Source organism: Hermetia illucens, chromosome 3 (genome assembly GCF_905115235.1).
Source record: "Hermetia illucens chromosome 3, iHerIll2.2.curated.20191125, whole genome shotgun sequence".
NCBI classification, from domain to species: domain Eukaryota; kingdom Metazoa; phylum Arthropoda; class Insecta; order Diptera; family Stratiomyidae; genus Hermetia; species Hermetia illucens.
In genome coordinates, this window is record NC_051851.1 from 162,439,369 (window position 1) to 162,462,338 (window position 22,970).

At 44.4% G+C, this 22,970-nt stretch overlaps 1 protein-coding gene across 1 annotated transcript in view; it reads right to left on the reverse strand.

The window, feature by feature from the left end:
- The window catches only part of LOC119652697 (protein disks lost), a 534,030-nt gene that overhangs the window by 475,151 nt on the left and 35,909 nt on the right, over positions 1-22,970 (reverse strand). The gene's annotated exons all lie outside the window — the stretch shown is intronic.

Consider the following 22,970-nt stretch of genomic DNA (forward strand, 5'->3'; position numbering starts at 1 on the left):
CCTGAACCAGCTCGGCCATCGCATCGTCTAGCGACCAAGAACCAATAATCGTTCCGATCGATGCAAAAGGTTTGGCGAGAAAGGACATATTGCCAAGGAGTGCAATAGGGTCTCCAAATGCCTATTGTGCGTAGTAAAAGAAGGACAGAATAACCGGCATATTACCGGAATTGGTAAATGTCCGAAATTTATTAAGGTCCTCACTGCAATGAGAAAATAAGGTTTATTTAAATAAACGTCAATCGTTGCAGAGTCACTGAGGATTTATTTGAACAGACCACGTCCGAATCCAAGATGACAATCGCCATCATAAGTGAACCGTATAGAAATCCTCTTGGTGTCATATGGGCCTGGTGGAGCGATGATATGGGTTTGCGGTCGACAGGCCATACAGTCAGGCAGCTAGTGGCTTTGTGTGGGCGAAAATACATACAACTGCTACGCCCCACCAAGTTTGAAACTGTCTGAATTCGAGCAAATGCTTGATAAACCTGTTCTCGACGCAAGGGGACGAAACCCAAAGGTGATTTCTGGTGATCTCAAGGTTTGGGCCCGTGAGTGGAGTACCAGAGAATCAAATGCTAAGGAGCGCAGTTTATTAAAAGCTTTTGCGCAGATGGGCATAGTTTTGTGTAACGAAGGTCCTGTAAACACTTTTCAGAAAGGGGGGGCAGGCTCGATTGTAGACCTGATCTTTGTCAGCCCTGCACTGGCGCGTGGTATGTCGTGGAGCGTCAGCGAACGTTACACCGACATCGATCACCAGGCAATCTTCTTTAAGGTAAGTGTTGAGCTACCGGACAAAGACCCAGCATGCCCGAAACCAAGAAGGATTTCAGGCTGATCTGCAAAAGCTTTGGATGAGTAGACATTTGTAGAGGTATGGTTAGACCGATCTGATAAAGCAGGTGCCTCTACGGAAAGAGCCGTCCATATAGTCCAATACATCGCCAAAGCATGTAACGCGGCCAGGACTAGGAGGTGTTCATTCCCCAGTTGAAGACCAAACTATTGGTGGAATGGTGAACTGGCCGAGCCCGAAGAGCGGCTCACAGGGCGGTAGGTAGAGTCGATGAGGGGCAAAAGGAGACCTATAAGGAAGCCGGCAAATCCCTCAAGTTCGCCATCCAGCGAAGCAAGAGGAAATACTTTAAGAGGCGGACGTAAACCCGTGGGGAAGTGCTTATAGAATCATGATGGGACGGTTCAGAGGTCGTTCATCTCCGCAGATCACTTGTCCTACCCTCTTGCTGAAAATCAACCAGGCGTCATTCTCCTAGCAAATAGAGGGCACCGGCACACTCCAACCACCTGTGAATATGAGGACAATTCCGCCAGTCACCAGAGATGAGCTGCTGGATATATGCGGTAGAATAGGAGACAATAAAGCGCCGGGCCTGGACGAGGTGCCGAATAACGCCCTAAAGCTTGCCGTGAAATCCAGAGTTATTCGAGGCGTGTATGGCCGAGGGCCTATTTCCAGCAGCATGGAAACGGCAGAAGTTGGTACTTCTGCCTAAGCCTGGTAAACCTCCAGGTGAACCATCCTCATACAGACACATATGTATTTTGGACACTGTGGGGAAAATGTTAGAACGGGTCTATAATAGATTGCTCCCGGTTGTTGAGAGCCAGGGTGGCCTTTCAGATCGACAGTAGGGACTCCGCAAAGCTAGATCAACCAATGATGCCATCAAATTGGTTACCGGCTTGGCCGAGGATCCAATTCATGGAAAGGTAGTACCAGCAAATATTGGTGGTAGTAACACTTTACGTGAAATCCATTCAATTCGGCCAATTGGAATCTAATACGGAAATCACTAGCGAAGGTTGGTATTCCCGCCTATCTCGCTGCTATCGTCGATAGTTATTTAGTTGAAAGGAGGCTCTGGTATGACACCGATGACAGACCCCCCAGGAGTACGTTATGTCCGCGGGTGTCCGCAGGGATCCGTGATGTGGAACATCATGCACAACGATGTACTTAATCTTCCCCTTCCGGAGGAAGCTACGATGGTGGTTTACGCTGACGACATAGCGCTGATTGTTGTCGCAAAACATCTCGAAGATGCTGAGTTATACTCAGACGAGGCAATCAGCACTGTTAAAAGTTCATTAGAGAACTTGACACTTACCGAGGAAAAAACGGAAGCGGTCCTCATCACTAAGCGCAGGAAGAGAAATTACACCTTAATTGGTAAGGTTTCGTGACCAATTTGCCACTTCAGATGAGTCCCCGTGCAGACTCGGGTCTGATCGCCCTGATTAGGCCTTTGGAGCATTCGCCTACTGAATCACGGCCCGCAAACCAAAGTGATTACAGCGTCTCCCGGTGCCACCACTATGGAGGTTCTCCTCGGCCACTTGGTTTTGGTTTGGCCGATAGGGTTGCCGCCCCATCTTCCTCGCCGCCACCTCTGAGCACCAGCTTGGATGTGCAGTGCCTTCAGAACAGTATCAGGCGACGTGTGTTATTGCGGGAATGATCCGGATAGACATTCTGGCAAGTGAGTCCAGCTGCCCGTACGAGAAAAGGAAAATGAGTCCTCCTAAAAAGGATGCAGAATACCGAAAGGCGGCAAGGCCAGAGTCGCTGGAGAAGTGGCAGCAACGCTGCGACGACTCGCATAGGGGTCGCTGGACACACACTTTGATTCCCCGTATTGAGGAGTGGATCCAGCGGCGACACGGCGATATTAACTACCGACTGACTCAATTCCTGTCAGGACATTCTGGTTACAGGAAGTATCTGCACAAATTCAGGATGATTCTCCCTCTCCATGATTTTTCTCAGAGAGGAGGAGTCTAGAAGACTCCCTGAAAACCAACCTAAGCCCGCAAGTCTAGGGTACCATGCTGTGCTAGATAGCCTCTCAAAGTTCAACATAGGATTTGTCTATTTGTCGTCGAACTCGTGAAGTTTGCAGTTGACTTCGAAGCGGGTAACATGTTTTGTTGAATTTTCCTAGTGGGTTTGTGCGTACTTAATCCGATGAAGGTTTATCTCGGCTTCGATTTCAATAGTAATATTAAGGTATTTAGGGCTTTCATAAATTGCGACCTCAGCAGATTCCTCCCGTGGAAGGATGCTCATTTTCGCGCAAAAAAAATAATGATTTTCTGACAGATCATTCCTCGTAAGCCTTAACGCCAGTTTTTGAAACAAAGAGGACCCTTTGGATCCATCCATCAATTCATAGGTATCACACCTAATGTGCTTATAGAGATTGATAGGGAAGGGATTGTAAGTTACAAGCAGGGAAAAATAAAGGATCACAGTCACTAAATTAAACTTGCTTCAGACAAAGCTTATTTGGGTGAAGTACAATAACAGGATAGAACACAAACCTATATGTAAATAAATACATAGAATTAAGGCTAATTCCAACTGACTGCCAAAGGAAGAATGATCTCAAATTGGGAAGAGCATTTTGATTAACTTTGCCTATTAATCAAACTCCTGGGCTAGGAACCTCCTGCATATCACTCCATAGAAATAATGCTGCACGACAAACCATCCATCCTTAGATTTCCATTCATCATAGCGTCATTGTTCTCTAACTCCGGAATATATGCACTGACCCCTGTTTCCGAGTCTCATCCATATCCTTTTGTTTATACGTAATTGTAATTTGAATATCACACGCAATATCCCTTGGTGGCGATACAAAACAGAAACTATGCATAAGAGAAATTGTGGGAGATATTTCTCTGTCCGTCTGTTTTATGTGGTTATATCCCTTTTTTGAAAATGAATAAGCCGAAAGAGACCATTTGCCCGGAGGACACATATATGTACAAATTTTCCTTCCCATATTACGGCATATTATTAATATGCTGTACATTAATTTTCGTCCCGCGGGACATTCACAAGTACCATAGGCTGCATTCAACCCTCGTTTATATAAGCCACCCCCTACCAAATTCTTCCTGCTCGTCAGCCCTGCGTCTATTGGCTTTTGATTATGCTCAGCCATTTGGAAAAAACACATTAACAAAGAGGAAAAATTATATATCTAAAGTTGCAAAAGGGATTGAGAAATCAAGGGTAATGCTTTGATTTTTAATACTTTCAGGACGCAATCTAGCACCAAGTCTATTGTCAGATTGTTCAAGAAAGTATCAGAGATGATTGGGAGCCTGATTGGTACAGTGTGGCAACATTGTCAACAATCGATTTGGCAACATTGTACACATAGAGCGAAACGTAATAGTAGAAATTTCACCCTGAACTTTTCGCAGTATCCTGGTCTGCCTGTCAGGTAGGGTGGATTGGGAACTTTATGCAATCGAATCTTTCTCGTATATTCTTATATGGGAGAGAGGATATGCACGTCAGAAGGGGGTGATAGAAATCCCTTGTGGCCCAGATGGTTTTATTTTGAATTGTGTAATCGAATTGACGAGGGTTGCTTTAAATGCAGAACGTACAAGTGTGTAGGGAACAGTGGATGCCCAAATTGTTTATTTTAAGTGTCATTCAAGCAGAGTCTATCTCATAAAAAAAGATGAATTTGAATTTCAGGGTTCTCTCAAAGGATTAGTCAAAAGGCAGAGATACCTTTACATTTTCTTAAAGTAGTTCGTCACTATCAGGAATTGCCTCCTTCCCAATTTGTCTACAAAACCTCCCTCATCTCAGCCTCCGCTCTCCATCGTCCTTCTCACTTATCTAATGAGTAGTCCTTATTTGCTTTTGGTCAAATACTCCGCTTCCGCACTTTCATACAAGGCCACTACCATTCTTCAGGAATATCAAGGGCATTGAACACTACTGCAATAGTCTGCATCCCTCCGTTGTTCCTTTCTACTACGTCACGGGAGTGGTTGCCAATTCCAACCAAGGCAAGAGAAGGATACAAAAAGCATAACTGTCGGAAAATCCAGGAAGAAATAAGCATTCGATATGGCACGAAGCACCATGATAACATGACACTATAGGGGTAGTTAAGGACACGTACCATGTACATATTTTTGGGGATGTAGCTGCGTTTGTGTTGCAACCGCTCCGATCACATAATGTGATTCTCCTCCGTTTTATCCTTTCCCATTCTCCCGTTGGGATTTTCGTATTGCCTGCATGGACTGGTTGGGATGTTGAGTGCATAAGGGCGCTCCATAGGTCCCGAGGTGTTTAGCAGGCGATTCAATCGAATTGGGCCGGAGTGGGCAGGCGAATGGAATTCTATCCTTTGTCCGATGCAGCTGTTACTTTCTAGGATAATTTCATCCCGTGAACAAGCTTATCCGTGGTGATGACGATGTCTCTTCCATTGAACCCGGTAGTTTGTGTTTCTCTCTGGCTGCCACCGACAGTCCTGGGACCTAACTGGTGCACTACCCAACCGCAATATGGAATGTCACGGGCAACCCTCTGATATGAATGGGTAAAATAATTGTCGGAAAATGTATAGATTCCGTACGGTGAGCATTGAGCACAGCGCATTAGACAGCGGGAGGGGAATTGTTTTCAATTTCAAGTTCCTGGGTGACGATCAACGAGACAAAAATATTCGCAGGAAAGAAAAATGATAGAAAAAAAAAATATAATGAAAGCGGATTATGGACCGGTGTATTAAATTTCTGGAGCGATAAGGGTCGAAGCGCACGTGCCATAGAACTGGAATAATTCGTCAATGGCAGATGCAAGGATGGTACGAGCATTGATGCTGTAGCCAGCATAATGACAATAAGAGGGGGGAGAAGAATGCAGAAGAAGGAAGCGGCCATTGAACTGAGATGGGCTTGAGTTGACGGTGTATGGAAGCAGAAAATCAATAACGATTTGTTTGGCGGCTTCAATAGCGTAGACGGAAACAAAGGAGATGCGTTCTTATATTCACATTAGCAGCACGTTGGGTTCATTCAATATGCAAATTGATGGTTATTGCATAAATCCCTTCTTTCAAAGTGGAGTTGCAATTTGAATTTTTTATTAGGTAGGACTAAAAAATAGAATACCGTTGCGGTGTTTTGCACATCTATGTATGTATATGTATTTAGAATGTCTGAGGGTTTGTTTACTTTAAGGATAAGTTAAGGCAACATTTTTAGTTTCTCGATTTGTTTATGGAAAAGGTTCACTTTGAAAAACATTTTGCGAACAAGGAAAACTTTTGTTTATTTTTACTCCTACCTTCCTCTTAATACTACACGTGGCAGGAGTCCTCTTTCGAAAGCAAGAAACCTTATACTTTTGTTGCGTTCTTGACCCTCCATTTATGTATTTACTTAATAGCGAGGACCGTAATTCCAAGAATTAAACCTTTAAAGGCTCATTGTACCCTTTTAGAGAACCATGAGCGCCCATGGCCACAGGAGGATTCGAACCCGGGATCGATATCACAAAGCTGATGCATTGTGACCCCTCAGGGGTCGTCAACAATCCTTAACGGGTCGTTTACGATACGGGGTGTGGCGTCCCCGAGGTGCTCGAGCAAGTAGTTCTGACTTCCTAGCTGACATAATACCTGCGTCCTTGGTAGTAGCCTCGGTGAAGAGCGAACTGCTAATGGCCGATACACGCCGAGACACACTGGGAGTCCCCGGCGCCGTCGACCACTCCTCGTCGACATCGAGGGGGTGATGTAAGCCTTATTTTGCCAAAATGGTAGTTGTGACGTGTATCAGGAGCCAAACCCCTCCGGACTCTGGTCGGGTAGTGCTCATTGAATCGGTATTAGTAGACCTCGTTGCTGGAACTGGAGTATAGGGTTTGTCTCCGAAAATATACCCGTTCCTGACTACTGCGGTCCGCTCCCTTGTACACGATGCACTGGTAAAAAAACTTAAATGGCGAACAAAAAGAAAACGAACGAGGGGATAGTGGAAATGGATAGTGAGCTGGCTGCGTTTATACGAAGCACGAAAATGTGTCGCTCGCACTAGCTCGCACAGCAAGGGCTGAAATACCCGACAAGAAATCGGGGTGCCTAGACGGAGAGGAAGACTCACAAAGTAATGAGGCACCTGCAATGAAGACGCGAACCCAGACAGTAACAGGCAGTGCTATAGCTGCGGAAAGAGGCAAAATGGAAACTGCCGAAACTAACCAAATGGTTTCCAATATAAGCCGAGTGGGATCGCTGTCGGCTTATTAAGAACTGTGCGGCAATTGTGAAGCGCATACGATCTGCGATGTTCCTCCAGAAAAATGTCAGCAAAGGGGTGAAAAATGGGCTGACGGAGCTGGAGATGCTCACAGAATTCCATAGGCGGAAATGGAGAGTAAGAGAAAATCCGCGGGAAGCAGAAACAACCGTGTCTCCCGAAGAGAACGCTATGAGTGCCATGCCGCAGACAGCCCATTATATAGCAAACTAGGGAGGCAAGGACATCTGAAGGAGACTTCACGCAGGTACTCTCTAGGACTCAAAAGAAGAAGGCGAAGAGGAATAAGAGACAACAACGTGTCATCAGAAAAACCTCTGCTTAAAATGAAAGCGGGTGCGAAAGACGGAGTACCAAAAGAAAAGGTGGAGATACGAAGGAGGACTAGACAGCCAGCTTTGCTTATTAAGCCAACGAAAGGCAAAACTTTTGCGGAAGTTCTCAGTGAAATCCGTTACAAGATCAAACCCAAAGATAGCAGAGCAGAAGTGTCTTCTATTCGTAAAACGAAGAATGGTGGAGTCCTAGTCAAACTAGGCCCGAGGACAACAAATCATATTACGTTCTTTGAAGCAGCCAAGGGGCTTCTGGGAGAGAAAGCTTTGGTTTCCAACCGAGAAGAACGAGGTAGAGGAGGCCATCAAACGCAAATGTCCGGATTGGTATCACCTCTGCGAACTCCCGAGGCCAAAAACTCGCTGTGTTGGAAGTTGCCAAGCAATACGCTAGCGCAGCTCGCTGCGGAGCCCAAAGCTGATTTAGTACTCATCAGTGAGCAGTACCGAAACAAGGACCCAGTTTCATGGCATCCTGATATATCAGGTCCCGCTGGCATATGAGTTCGCGATGGCACCCTCCTTAGGATTTTTACCCAAGGCCGAGGGGACTGCTTTGTCGGATTCGGTGTTCAGGGATAACGTTTTCAACGTCTATTTTATGCCGAATGCGACGATGCCGGACTTTCGACGCAGGCTTGATGATTTGGAGAACCTTATCTTAGGCACGGATGGGTGGATCCTGGTCGGGAGTGACTTCAATGCTAGGGTACTAATAATGGGGCATGTCTCATTCAGACTCCTGAGGGAAACAAATTCTTGAAATGGCAGCGAGAACAGGACTAGTTCTAAACACTGAATCCACCCCAACATCCCGGCGCCCAGGCTGCGAGGGAAGCATTCCAGACGTAATCTTCGCATGGGAGTCTCTAGTGGTCGGGTGGCGAGCTCTGAAAGACTTTTCGGCAAGCGATTATCAATACATTGCCTTCGAAGTGGTGGACACAAACTCTCGCTGTGCGCCACCCCGGCGCTCTTTCTGTGCATGGAACGTTGCGAAAGTGGACACTGGGAGGTTTGTCGAAACTCTTGGAACAGGTGGGGCCGCGCTGGAAGGTATTCCTGGGGGTGGTGGCGTTGTAGTTGTGAACCTGATAGCGACGACCTGGGGAGCTTCCATGTCCAGGAGCGGATCGAGACGTGGCAAATCTTCTGACGGTGAAAATTACAGAACTGGGGAAGGAGTGTCACAGGCTCCACCGCTTAGCACAACGTCTAAGTGACCGGGAGGAGGCATGTACCATAATGACGGAGTACAAATCATCCAAAAGGAAATTCCGCAGAAACAAAGATCGTTGCTGGAAAAATCTGGTTAACAGGGACCTGTGGGGGCTCGGTCACAAACTGGTAACTCCAAAAAACGAGCTCCACGGAAATCCTATTCATTTAAAGCCGAGCAGATGGACCACATTGTACGGGCACTACTCCCTGCGCATCCCGTACGGGATGCATTCAACTATCCTACCAAAGAAAACCTGATGCATCAATTACTTCGGCTATATGAATATGGTTGTCATTTACCCCTTGGTGGGATATAGTGCGTTAAATGCACCCGCGCGCCATCATTCGCGGTTATCTGAAATGCGCTTCAGTTCCCCTCACGATTTCCTGATATCCTGCATTGCTTCTTTGCTGTTCTGTGCCAAGTGCCTTAGGGGTGACCCACTCGTCGGCCATCTTGGAAGAGTGGATTCTAATGCATGGCGTAACCTGCAATGCTACTATCACCTATCTTAATGTGTGACCTATCGGCTGCTACTTCTGCCTTCCAATCACAATGCGTACGAGTGCCAAGCCTGTACGGTAGGCCCGAAGGCTTGGAGCTTTTGAGAAACAGTGGAGTTCACTTTCCATGTGCTACTCCCATATAGCAGCACAGAAACAACACTAGCACAGAAGAGTCTCAACTTGATCTTGGAGCTGTGATTTCTAGAGTTGATTTAAGGCAAGAATCTAGCACTGTTAATGCGTCGGGCAGTATCCAGTTCGGTGCGACTGTCGGCAGAAACCACGCTTCCTAGATATACAGTTTGAACGACGGCTTCAATGCTCTGCCCATTAATGTAAATAGAGAGTGGGCGATGGCCGGTCAGGCTGAGAACTTTGGTTTTGTTGGTGTTTGTCTTCAGTCCAACTCTACTTGCCCCTCTTTCCAAATTCATAGGCATTTCAGCAACATTTCAGCACGACCTGGTGAGTGAGCAAAGAGATGTCATCGTCATAGTTGAAGTGTTTGAGGAAAGATGTCATAGTCCATTGAGTTCCTCCGCATGCTCTGGAGAAGGCAGCATGAAGAACGTCACCGATAACAAAGAGAAATAAAATAAGTGACAGGATGCAATTCTGCCGGTCTCCACTTTGAACTTCAAAATCCTTTGAGATTTTACCTCGGTGCAGCACGTGACATTTTGCATCATCATATGTTGCTCTGATAATGGCTATTAGTTTCTCCGGAGTACCCCTCTTGCGTAGAGCACTCCAGATACTCCTTGTTCACGCTAGTGAAAGCTTTCTCGTAATCGATGAAGAGCAGCTGAAGCCCAGACCTAAACTCCGCGTACTGTTCCAAAAGGATCCGTAGGGTGTTGATGTGGTCAATGAAGATCCAAAGCGGAAACCAACCTGCTGTTTGTTGATCAAATTTTCGAGACGTTTTTTGATGCGTTCCAGAGTTATTTTAGCTATTATCTTTGCGACGCAGCGAGCACGTAGATACACTCCTTCCGTTTTGTCACACTCAAAATGGGTGCCCTTCTTTGGAATCTTAACCATCATCCCCTCTCTAAGAACCGTCGCGGATTTCCAAGATATCCGCACGACTGGAAGTAGCATATATGCAGTAACTTCAAGTGCAGGATGAATAATTCTACGGGGAGACTGTCAAGCCCAGCGGCTTTACTCCGTTTGAGTGTAATGATGGCCGAAATGATTTCTCTTCTGCTGCCGTTTTATACACAAGAGGAAGAACTTCACCAAATGTGATACGGTTAGGAAGCATTCCACCTCTTCAGTTGCTCGTCGCTGTGGATAAGAAGACGATCGTTGACGTCCTTCAGAAGACCAGCGAAAGATTTGCAAGCTCTTCAATTAGCAAAATAGCTCTCCCATTGTCGAGCGAAAAATCATGAGATCATACAAGCGGTTGATGTTGAACTTAGGGGGTCGCAGTTGACCAACCTTACGACCCTGACCTTTTTCGAGGCCGTATCATCGCCTCTTTCGTTACACACATCCAGGAAGCAACTACTAAGTGTATTGCTTATAGCGAAGTTGTCGATCTGTGAAAATGGTCACCCTGATCAGCAAGGGTAAAAGAGACCTGGAGCTCCCGTTTGCATACCGACTGCTATGTATGCTTGGCACGGCCGGGAGCGTGCTCGAGAACCTCATCAGCAGTAGACTCGCTGAAGCGATCCGCGCTGCCGGGAACTTATCCCCAAGGCAGCTCGGGTTCAGAACAGGGAGATCCACAGTGGATACTATTATGGAGATCGTAGATGCGGTTCATCGAACCGAGACACACAGCCGTCGATCTCGACGGATAGAGCTCCTCATAACGCTTGATATCAGAAATGCCTTCAATTCCGTAAGATGGACAGATATGCTCATTCTACGTGCCAAACTATCTCTTGCGGATATAGAGGGATTATTGGAATGATCGCTCCCTGCTCTATGATACGCTAGAGGGCCAGAGGAGGATGAAAATCCCGTCGGGAGTAACACAGGGATCCATGTTAATGTCGGACCTCTGGAACGCTTCCTACGATAGTCTGCTGACATTCGATATGCCCGAAGAGTCGCGCCTGGTCGGTTACGCAGACGACGTTGCGGCACTTGTTGCCGAACGCACTATTGAACAGGCACAAAGCAGACTTGGCATATCGATGCGACGAGTGAGCTCACGGTTTCAACCTTGCGCTGGAAAAAACCGAAGTACTCATCTTGACCAGAAGGAGAATCCCAAGCGATTAAATACCTTGATTTAATGCTCGACTCGAAGATGAACTTTTTTGAACAAATCAAAGCAGCAGCGGACAGGGTTGAAGCTGGAGTCGCGGCCTTGAGTTGGTTAATGGCGAATGTTTGGGGCCCTATATCTACTAAGAAACGTCTCCTTATGGGAGTAACGCAGTCGGTTTTGCTGTATGGCGTGGAGGTATGAGCTGATGTCCTTGACAAGGAGGTGCATCGGAAGCCTCCCCTCCCCTCTCGTTGTTGAATGGGATTCCCTGACTTGAAGGCTCCCAAAGCCGGGAGAGCGGGAGGGCTAGCGCGAAGTAATATGTCAAACGGTGCCAGACTAGTTCTCTGATGACAGGGAGGTGTTTAGTTGGTAGTCCGACAGCGTACTGTTGCGGGAGTCCAACACTCTGTGCGTAAACGCATTCACTTACCCTACTCCCAAAAAAAGGAAACCTCTTTTTTGTCTCAAAGGACGAGAAGCAACGAGTGCCTAAAGGCATACCCACCCTGTGAAGGTAATACTTAAATAGCGGTCTGTCAACTGCGGCAGAGGATGTAGAAACTGCAAAGGCAGTGAATATAAATTTTGAAATTCGATTTCATCTTTACGATGTCATAATTGTGCCTTATTTTCTTTCGTTCAAGCAGAAATGAAGATGAAAAAGAGAAAAACTTCTTTAAGTAGCGTCCTGTTTACAAAACGACTTATTCTACTTAAGAAACTTTTCAAATATTCAGTAGCCTAAAAAGGAACGCATTTTACACACAATCTGCAGGAAGCCTGGAAAATGTGATTAATAATTCACAGTTCCCGGTGAGTAGAAAAACAGGAAGAGACATAGTAAGCTAACTTCCTTCTGATTCAGTTGTCACAGTTTTTATCGTTAATACACAATCAATTGCAAGATGGCTTTATGCATGAAAGATGTGAAGACTAGCTCTATCCACAGAGCCCAAAAAACCACCAGACAAACAGATTTCCGCTACCATTCAGCCGCTCCTCGTTTCCTCCTTTGGAGCATTCCATGAAAGTGCATCAGCATAGCCTGTTTAATTAGTCATCAGCTCATTACATCCGCAAAGCGACCTCGCAGTCTTGAGATGAAAGCAAAGACCTTCACTTTCGTCGTCCCAATGTACACATGTTTGTAATATTGTCCGAGGGACCATTGCTCTTGGCGGTCGGTTTTATTAGCAAACATCAAAGGGAAGTTCCATAGCGAGGAACCAGGGAAGAAGGAACCCAACGACGACTCAGAAAAGGAAAAGACCAAATAAACAAATCAATGCTTGAACTTTAAGTCTCCCGGTCCAGTCACTCTCCCACCGCATTGAACCCATACTTCCCCCGAAAACCAGTCATGCCTGTCTTCCCGACAATATGCATTCTATACATACGTAATTTCCTCTTCCGAGAGGAGGCCGTGTGAAGGAAGCGATGGCGCTACGACGGATGGAAAGGGAGCGATGGGGATGAAGCTCTTGGGATGATTGAGCTCAGCGCTCCCAGATCCCAGTCAACGGCAGCTCCAGCAGCCAGCGACATCCCGGTCTCCCCATGAATATATGGCGGTAGTTCCTGTTGCATTGGATGATACTCCCTCGGCTGCGCCCGCATGTCTAGACGGAAATTATTTGGCAAACGAAATGTGTTACCAGATGTGACAGTGTTGAACCTGAAACGGGGAGCGAAAAGTATGGATAATGGGGAAACGCGGAACAAAGTCATCACAGTCAAAGTGTGTGTAAAGGAGGCTTTGAGTGTCGGATTTTATTCGGTCGAAGCCCTATTCTGATCGGAACCAGACCAGGGGGAGGGTTTCAAACTGAAAGGCGAGGCGACACCCAAAAACTTTTTTGACATTCGTCGTAATTTATGGGTAGAAAGTTTTTAAACGATAAGAAGTGTAGCGGAAGGACGAAAGTAACTGCGACTGTACAATCGTGAATTTGTCTTTGGACGATGATTTCAATGCCTCAGTAATTGAGGCAATTGTAAGTTAATATACTCCGCGGCAGGAGAGCAAAGTTTCACGCTCATGGCTGCCAAGGACCAATTAGGGATGAAAGTGATGGATCGATAAAATGTCTTAGAATTTTTTGAGGAAATAATAAAGGAAAAGAATAAAAGCTCCGAGGAATATTTGCATTGGAATAGTTGAGTTCCGGGGCTCAAATTTATTGGTGCATGCTTTGATTCCCCCACCTTAACTGACAGAAAGAATCTGGCCAAATGCTGCTCCCTCAATCCAGGGATACTATGCTTTTGTTTTCCCTGATGGAGAGGTTTTCGAGAAGACAAAGAATTTTACCGCAGTCATAACAGCTTCAATATTCTGTAAGGAATTTTAATAGGATTGGAATCTTTTCTCTTTATTTGGGTGTAGGCCAACGGATCAGTTTATGGAGGTTCAAGCGGTTAAGATAATCATGGGGTTCAATGATATCGGGGAAAGCTGCTCTTGCATTGGTAGGGTCGATGGAAAAGAGGATGCACCACGACTATAGGTTACTATTTGCTCACATTGTGGAGCCCTTTCATATGGTAAGGGATGAACCCTACAACACGATTATATTTTGGGGCTTCCTGTGTACATGGTTAGTACCGTTTACCTGAGATAGGAAACATTTCTTGCAAGAAGAGTTTGTTAAGCAGAACGGAGATGGCCAGCCTTATTCTTCTTTAATCAAATTATCAATGTCTTCCGGAATAACCGGCCCCAAGTACTTGGGTGGAGCTAGTTATAAAGACTGAATTGAAGCAACCCCGTTTTCAGGTGCAAGTGAATAGATAACTCCGCTGTGAATGACGATAACAAAATATGTCTTAGGCAGCTGAATATGTCATATCCTTTGTGAATTATAATGCGATGAAACCTAAGCACGAAAAACCCCTGTCTGCTTACAATTACTATGTTAATGGGGTGGACGTCAATCCCCAGTGCCTAATTTGTGATAATTTCTATTGCCATCTTCGTAAAGAAACATTTGTGGTATCCCTACCGACGAAAAATTAAATTTAAAAGATTTATATAACTACAAAGGAAGATATAGATTGACTGATGGTAAAATTAGTCGTGTGTAGTTCACTTGCTTATTTAATTATTGGAGGATGTGTCGTGTTTCTAGAAACTGAATGCTGAGCGCCAGGACTGACGGGAGGTACGTGGGAAGGGGCTGGTTTCTCCCAGGGCCGAGTTTTCTCGAAATAAAGATTAATAAAATTAGATATACGTCATTTTGGTATGGTTCTTCGGATTTATCAAAAGGTTATGGATTGTTTAGTTCAATCAAGAATTTGGGAGGATAGAGTGCACATTGCCAATGAGTGCAACTTCAAATCTACGTTGTAGGCAGGAAAGCGCTAAATACCCAGAAAAACGCTCGTGGTTGGTATGACCAGCACAAACCTGAGGAAGTGTATTGTTAGGTTTCGCTAACAATTGGAGCACCAGCGCAGCGCCAACTAATGTCAAGGAGGGTCTGCTTCAATTGTTTGATTGACATTAATTGGTGCTGCGCTGGTGCCCAAATTGTCTTACCACCTTGATCAGGATTATTCCAACAGCAACTATCAGGAAACTTTGCTCCAATTAAGAAAGAAGCCTATAAATCTACAAGAAAAAAATACGAGAAAGAGGCCGTGTCACGCTGTTTAGCGATGACAATCGCCTAGCAAACTTTTGTTAGCTGTTTAGGTAAGGGAAACTCTTGAAAGAAATCTGTTCAGAGACGAACATATTTCTTCAGTGGGTCCCTAGAGGATGATTGGTTCACTCAAATCATGTATATTGATTTCATCATCATTTAAGGGTTATTTCTTCCTTCAGCATGAAGGGAGAGCCGCAGCTTTTCCTAGGCTTGAACTCTCCCCTAAAATCGCCGATCCAGTAGCCTCCGCCTGCAGTATTTAAAGGCTTTTGTAAATTTGAGAACATCTGACAGAAGTAGAGAGTGCGAGGTATTTCAGGATGAGGTCTGAGGAGGCCGGACAGCTGCCAATGAACTACAGGGCCGTCTCATCTTCTTTCTCAGATTAGCTACATATAGTCGGGACTGATCTCCAGGATTTTTCCCATGTGGTAGTTTTAGGAGAGATATCCCATTAAAAGGTCTACCAAGGTTCTCATGTTCCACTTCTGAAGGAACAATCAAAATGCCGCTCTCCTGGGTTCTCTCATCTGTCGGGAAGAATTCAAATTTCTCTAATCGGCTGTGTGAATTCTTGCTTCGTGCCCGAATCGAAAACCTGATAAGGCCCTCAAGCTCGTCGCAGAAACTGAAGAAATTTGTTAAGTTATGCGGAGCGGAGCATGCTGTGCTAGCATTTTGAGAAACCCAACTGGTATCTAGAACTCGTAAACCTTCAAGCTTCCTCTTAATATTCCATGTTTTTTCAAGCACTATGGCAGACAAACGGAGGAGGTAATGACTGCTTGGTAGTTGATGGCCTGATTTCCATGAAGTTATCTCCCTATTAAAATCATGACTGCAAATATATAGTTGTGAGAAAAGCATCAAATTCGGCCAACTGGAACCGAATTAAGAGATCCTTGGCGACGACTGTTATTCTCAGTTATCTTATTTCTTTTGTTGACATGTCATGCCGGGCCTAGATTTTCTCTCTACGGCCCTGGTGTGTGCTAATGGGTGAGACTATGTACTATACAGACTGTCGCTGAATTTTGCCTTTGCCTGTTTACTGAGCAACTTTGGTACTTTTATTCCTCTTGAAAGTGATCCGCCGTAAGCAAGACCTCCTTGGTTGACTTTTTCCGAGGATTCTAGCCTACAGAATTTCCAAATTAAATCTTTCCTACTCATTTGATTTGTATCGGTGCTTCCATGTAATTTTGACACATTGGTATGTCGACTTCCTATAGTTGTCCCGTTAACTGTGTTCTATATGATAGTGTGAACTGAATCCTTTTGCCGAACGAAAGAACAGCAATGCTGTCAATGTCGGCAGTCTGAACCGAAAATTGTTAAATCCAAATGTCTCAGTAGTAGCAGATTCACTAGTATATCCCGAACGTATGGTAATCATTTAAAAATTATATGTTTCACCCCCATAAAGGGGAGAGAAGTTCTGGTGTGCTCAATCCATTAAGTAGGGCTTTGCAACGCTTATTCAGCGTTAAATAAGTTAAGTAGTGCCTGACAAATAAGCTATTACACCCTCAATTAAGAAGAGATATTGGATAGACTGTAGATTGCATCGACATTAAAGGCCGGTTGCATTGGAACCTCGCTTTGTGGAGCTCTGATTATTTTTCAGTCATGGATCATATCAACACGGCACATAAAACACCTCGAAATGATATTTAACAAAAGATTCGATTGGCAAGGTTGTCCGTTTCCCGGGTTTGAATCTCGACCACGGCAGGCGTTAAGCAGACCTTAGGTCTACAATAAACTGATATGACGTCTTTGGCTATATTTTGGGCCTAATGGAGTGAGATTCTGAAGAATACTCCTCTTCCTCATGTAGCACTTTGCTTTCATCCTGTTTTTATGCTATTTATATTTATATGATATATATTATACCCATTGGCTTGGGAGCAAACCCAAATGTCGGACTATTTGTCGTAAAGAACCTAAAAAAAACAAACATGGACCTGAGTGCCTTGATCGAGAGAGATGATCCGCGAGGGATTGCCTCGTCCATCGATGCTTCTCTTGACTCAGATATTCTTGACGCACGGCCCCTGGGGTTCCCAACCTGCCTTGGCATCCTTAAGCCATTATATTGAAGGTTACCCCCTATATTACTCTGAGTGTTGCGAGTTACAGAGGAGGAAGGGAAGAGGCAGCCCTCAAATCAAAATTTTAACTCTGGTTCATTTATTTATAATTCAATACTAAGCTGAAGCACCAAATACAATAGCACACCAAAGAAATCATCATCTACTGCACAACAACCAGTATCCGGTCTAGACCGGCTTTAGAAAGGATCTCCAGACATCCCGGTTTATGTCGAGGTCCACCACTTCGATATCCCTAAAAGCTGTCTGGTGTCCTGACCTCCATCAATTTCAGGCAGGGTCTGCGCATTTTCTTTTTCTATCATAGATATTGCCCTGATGGACTTTCCGGGCAGGATCATCCTCATCCATACGGATTAGGTGACCCGCCCACCGCAACTCATTGAGCCGGATTTTATCCACAACCTGACGGTCATGGTATCGCTCATAGATTTTCGTCCATCCTCATGTAGGGGGCCAAAAATTCTTCTCTCGAACGCGGCCAAGAGGTCGAAATTTCTTTTGCTAAGAACCCAGGTCTCCGAGGAATAGATAAGGACTAGCAACATCATATTCTTGTATAGTAAGAGCTTTGAGCCTATGGTGAGATGTCTCGCGGGGAACAGTTTTTATAAGCTGAAATAGGCTCTGTTGGCAGCCAACAACTGTGTGTGGATTTCATCGTCATAGTTGTAAGCTCCTATCTTTATTTTTTTCCTTTGACCAGTGCTTTTTAGCAAATCGTGAAGGATGTTGAAACGCATTGCCAAGCACGCTATATATCATATAGGGGTTTATAGCAGCCATATAATATTGAATAAACATTTCTGTCCTTGACCATGCAAACAAAAAGGAAGGAGCCAAATAATGTCAAATCCTATCGGCGCATTTCGATTCTCTGGCCAGATTATTTGCAAAATTTCTGTTAAACGACTCAAGTTTTATAGCAATACATACATCATTACGTCAATTATATTGAAAGAAAACAATTGTGCTTAGCTCTTTTCCGCCAGGGCTTGTTATTCAAATTGGACAGGATCAAGCAGTAGGCTGCATATGCTGAATATGCCTCCTTGGGAGTCAACTTATTATTATTATCTAAGGGAGGTTCTTATGTGGCTCTCCTCGAGAGAAGCTCCTCATCTACCCTTACTATTGCAAATGCGGGTTAGGCATACACCCTGTACGAGGTAACCCTACTGTTGACAAAGCGCTATGAATCTATACCGAGCCATCCGGTCTAGACTGGAGATCTGTACAGGGGATAGTTTGCAGTCGAGGATACCTGACTGTAGTTGAAAGTAGCCTCAAAGTGCTACTGGGGACTATGACTCAGTGGACTTCTTAAACTCCATATTCACGGGATCCAAATTTGTACCGAAATTAACAGAAGTAGAAACACCAAACAGACAAGCAGGACTGCCAACCGCAGAAGAAGGGAGAAGTTGGAGAGCAAAATCAGACTCAATATCGGCCTGCCGAGAACATCGCAAGCAAGAAAGAATCGTCAAGGCAGAGACCAGCAAAAGTATGTTTGAGGTTAGTATATCCAACGTTAGAAAAAAAGAGCTCAGCAGCGCAAATGAAAAATGTTATCTATTGAAGGAAAATTTAGAAATAGGCGAGGCCCTCAAGTATGCACGGGATAGCGTAAACTATCAACGGTAGAACCTCAGTAGAAATGAACAGATCGGTCGAAACGAGAGGAATATTTCCAAGAAACCCAAACCCAAGGAGGTTGGGGTGGGATGCATCTGCCGCGGTAAAGGGTGCCCAGATCATTTCTGGATCAAACAATAATCTGTGAAGAGCAAAAATCATCGAGAACCTTATCAACGGCCTGATATATAACGAATATTATGTCAAGTTTTTGTTCAGCGAAATACCTTTGTGGTCAGACCTGATACTGCTAAACTTCGCGACAGACGGCATGACAAAATGGTTCAGGACAATAGCGCCTAAATTGTCAAGTTCGCAGGGAGCAAAGCTCGGCGCACGACTGTGAAGAGGATTTAAAATCAAAGAGGAAAGCAAAAGCAAACTCCTCAGGATCAGGGTGAAAGGCCGACTCTCGAAGACAAGTAACAGATAATCTTAGCGATTCTAGAGACTGAAAAGGCAAGAGTGAATTGGGAAGAGCCCTGCCGGCTTTGAGGAACGGCTGGACGATCTAGACTTGGATTTAAGGCGCAAGGTGGATGGTGAGTCATAGGTAAATAGCATATCGGATTACATTTCAACTGATTGCAGAATCGTGTGTGTACCGGGGACAGATTGCCGGTCTACAAGGAAGAAGTATGCAGATCACTTGAGACTTGCGAAAAAGCAAGAGCTTGCATCATTCTCAAATCCAAATATGTATATGTCCTTTCGAATTCGTGACTGGAGATAACGAGACAGTTCATGTTGGAAGAAAGCTGTGGGGATCGAAAGGCATTCGTGGCATAGGGCAATAGGGAGGATACTCTGATTCCTCCGGAATAAGTCGTTAGAAAGCGGGGCGGGGGACACAGTCGGTTCAGTCAGATCATAGAATAATAAGATTGGACTTTGAAGCAACTTTGAAATGAAGAGAATAGTAAGGAATCTAAGCACAGATTGGGATTGCTATGTAAGCCACCTGAGCAAAACCATGGGCCGACCTCAATGGTCTTATGAAGCAAGCTATGCGGCTAAGATGGCGATTTCACCAAAGGATGCACCCTGATGAAATAGGAACCTAATTAGAATGAAGGACTGACCAAGCTATTCTATGAAGAGAATGAACAAGCAACAGAGCCATTCAGAATGTAAAAAGTATAAGCCAAGGGTGGAGGAATATCTTGTCTATACAAGGAAGATGGAGGATACCGAAAAAGGAGAGGATAGGATACATCTATCTCGAAAATTAATGTTCTTTTCCCACGGTGGAAAATAAAAACTTTCTGATTCCCGAACAACCGACAGAGGGAGAATAAAGGAAAATTGGCGAATATCAAAAGTGGTATGCTTGGAAGCTAAAGCAAGATGGGCAGTGGGAACTTTTAAACCGGTGAATGCATCCGGAACTAATGGTATCTTCCCAGCATTACTTGACAGAAGCCGACTAACCATTCAAGGCTCCTTCCTGACGTTGGTAGCGGCAGTATATAATTTTGACACACACCAAGGCTATGGAGACCGCGAAAAGTGATTTTCACCTCGAAAGTGGGTAAAAAGGATCCCTTTTACTGAAAATCTTTCATGTCAATTTGCCTGAAAACAGTGGATAAAGTCATAGAGAACTACATTAGGGCTAACGTTCTAACGCGTAAATCCTTACATCCATCCCGACATACCGGGGAGAATGACCAAAACTGCCTGTAGTAGCAGACGGACATATTATGCCATGCAGCATATATAAAAGAAATAGGTCTGTGTGTGTTTGTGTCTTACTCCACAAAAGATTCAAGAATACCCTGGCTTTCTGGACGGGCAAAATATTAAGGAAACGGCAAATAGTACACCTTATCATGAACAGAACTCAAGGTTATCCACAGGGTGAGTTACTATCATGGCTAATGTGGAGTATAGTTAATGAGGAACTCTTGGAAGAGCTAACAAATGAAATTCGACGGTTGCGCTATTGTATTAACCTGTTCCTATGTGACGGCGTCCACGGGAGATTCAGAATTGTTAGCAACTGACTGCTAAACAGGAAGCACAAACATGAATTTCAGTTTGGTCGATTTTATCCAAGCTTCCACTAAAATGTACAGAGGCCAATTATTGGTGAAAGACGCAGGTTCATAACTTGGAAGAAATCGGGGTGTATATACTGTTAATATTAAATTATGCAATAGTAAGGTAAATAATTAAATAATTACCTACGGGATCGTAATCTGAACAGAAAGATCCAATTTTGGAACAAAATTAAGGGATTTGCACAGATTTCAAAGACTGACTTCTGTGTCTGAGGTGATAAGAAGATGTCCCACGGGGTCCCTGAAGATCCTTCTGAGTGTAGCTTCTCTTCATTCTCTCATACATATACAGGCAGGGGAGGCAATCTTCAGAATGTCTAGGGTATCATCGAAGTGGCGGGCTACCTGAATCGAAAACAAATGACATTTTTTCTAGGTTATATCCGAATTATAGATACCAGAGGATAACATGACAATGGCTATGACAATACTACGGTTTAAGCCGAAAACTGACTAGCTGATGCACTGACCGCTCCCTCATAGCAGGCGTGTTTATTAACCTCACTAATATTTTCTATTTGGAGGTCGTCATTTCTTGTGTACTAGGGAGCGTCTAACAAGGTGTATGTTCTTCGGAATGAGTTGTTTCGTAGTTCAACTGACAATACGCTTGTATAAGGCTGGCCTGAACGATTCCCGCCTATACTTTTATTGGGAGCCATAAATCGCTTTCATAAAAATCACAGCCAAAGAAGACGCCCTGCCCAGAAATCTGCATTACAATTTCATCGGTTTTTCTAACCAAAGAGTTGCGCAAAAATGTGGCTCCAAGGGTGATGAATTGGTGTCTGATTGTGCCAGCTGCATGTTAACAGCCTTTACTTTAGCAAGTAAAACTCATATCTGTTTTGCTGCAATTCATTGCCACACTAAAAGTGTTGTTCCAAGATTATTTCTACCCTCACAGACTTCTTTGATGACCCAAAGGGATTCAGTGACAAGTGCCCATAAACGAGCTAAACAAACAAGCATTTAGGTTCCTTCACTCCGTATCCACCCCTTCGCGCCTCATAAATCCACCAAATCTACCTGTTGTTGTCATCGCCTTATTGCCGTAATAAAATCATTCACATTCGATTGATATCCTTATAAGAAAGAAACACAGTCGTCGCGTCAATGTGTTTGGTGTCTAGCCAGGCAGCAAACCAACGAACCACCTCAGACCATATTCTTACTTGCACGCCACCAAGAACGTAGGGAATTCCTATTATTTTTATTTCCCTGAGCGTCATCGTCGTCAGACTGAGTCTGGATAATAGGTTGGTTCCTCCGGCACTTCTGCTTCTCCTTTTTCCATTCTTTTGTTTTCTTTTATTACACCTTCCTTTTCGATTATATTGTACCAACAAACTCGTCGTCGTAGCAGGTCTTGTCCTGTATGTATGTATTAATAAATGAATTATGTACGTTTGTAATGCATAGTGCAACCAATACATTAGCACGTCATGTGGAAACCGGTCCACCAGACCGTATATAATATATAAATAAGACCCGCGTGAAAAAGGTAAACTTGAAGCAGAAGGAACAAATCGACGAAACAAGGCTCAAATCCTTGCATCACAAAGGACTCACATGTCAATGACTTTACCGTTACGTTATAAATAATTTACTCCGAAAAGGTAAATGAGTCCTCGGGCTCTTTCATTTAATGCGGATAACAGTGGAAGCGACCAGGGTTGCTTTTCAATCGCATTTCCATCAGGACACAGAGAGACGCACAGACACAAGGGTTGCAGGTAATCCAGAGAATTTATGTATCTATAACACGAAATTCCAGTTTGTTTTTGACAAGCTTGTTCCCAACAACTTTTCAGTACATTACCCTATCCTGAAGGATACGTAGATAGTCGGAAAGCAGGTAATTATTCAGTTTCACCCTTGCGCCCTTGTGCTGATTCAACGGAGTATCTTCAATGCAAAGAATAAGGAGCGGAACGGGAATATTAAGTTTCCCCAACGGTTAGTTGATAAACAAAGCAAGGTAAAGTGGTTGCAGGATATGTTACAGTTTATAGGTGAGCTAATGGAAGGACCGGTTTAACTGACCTCTGATATACGTACGAAGGAAGAACTAAGCAAGTGGTCATGGCAGCTGA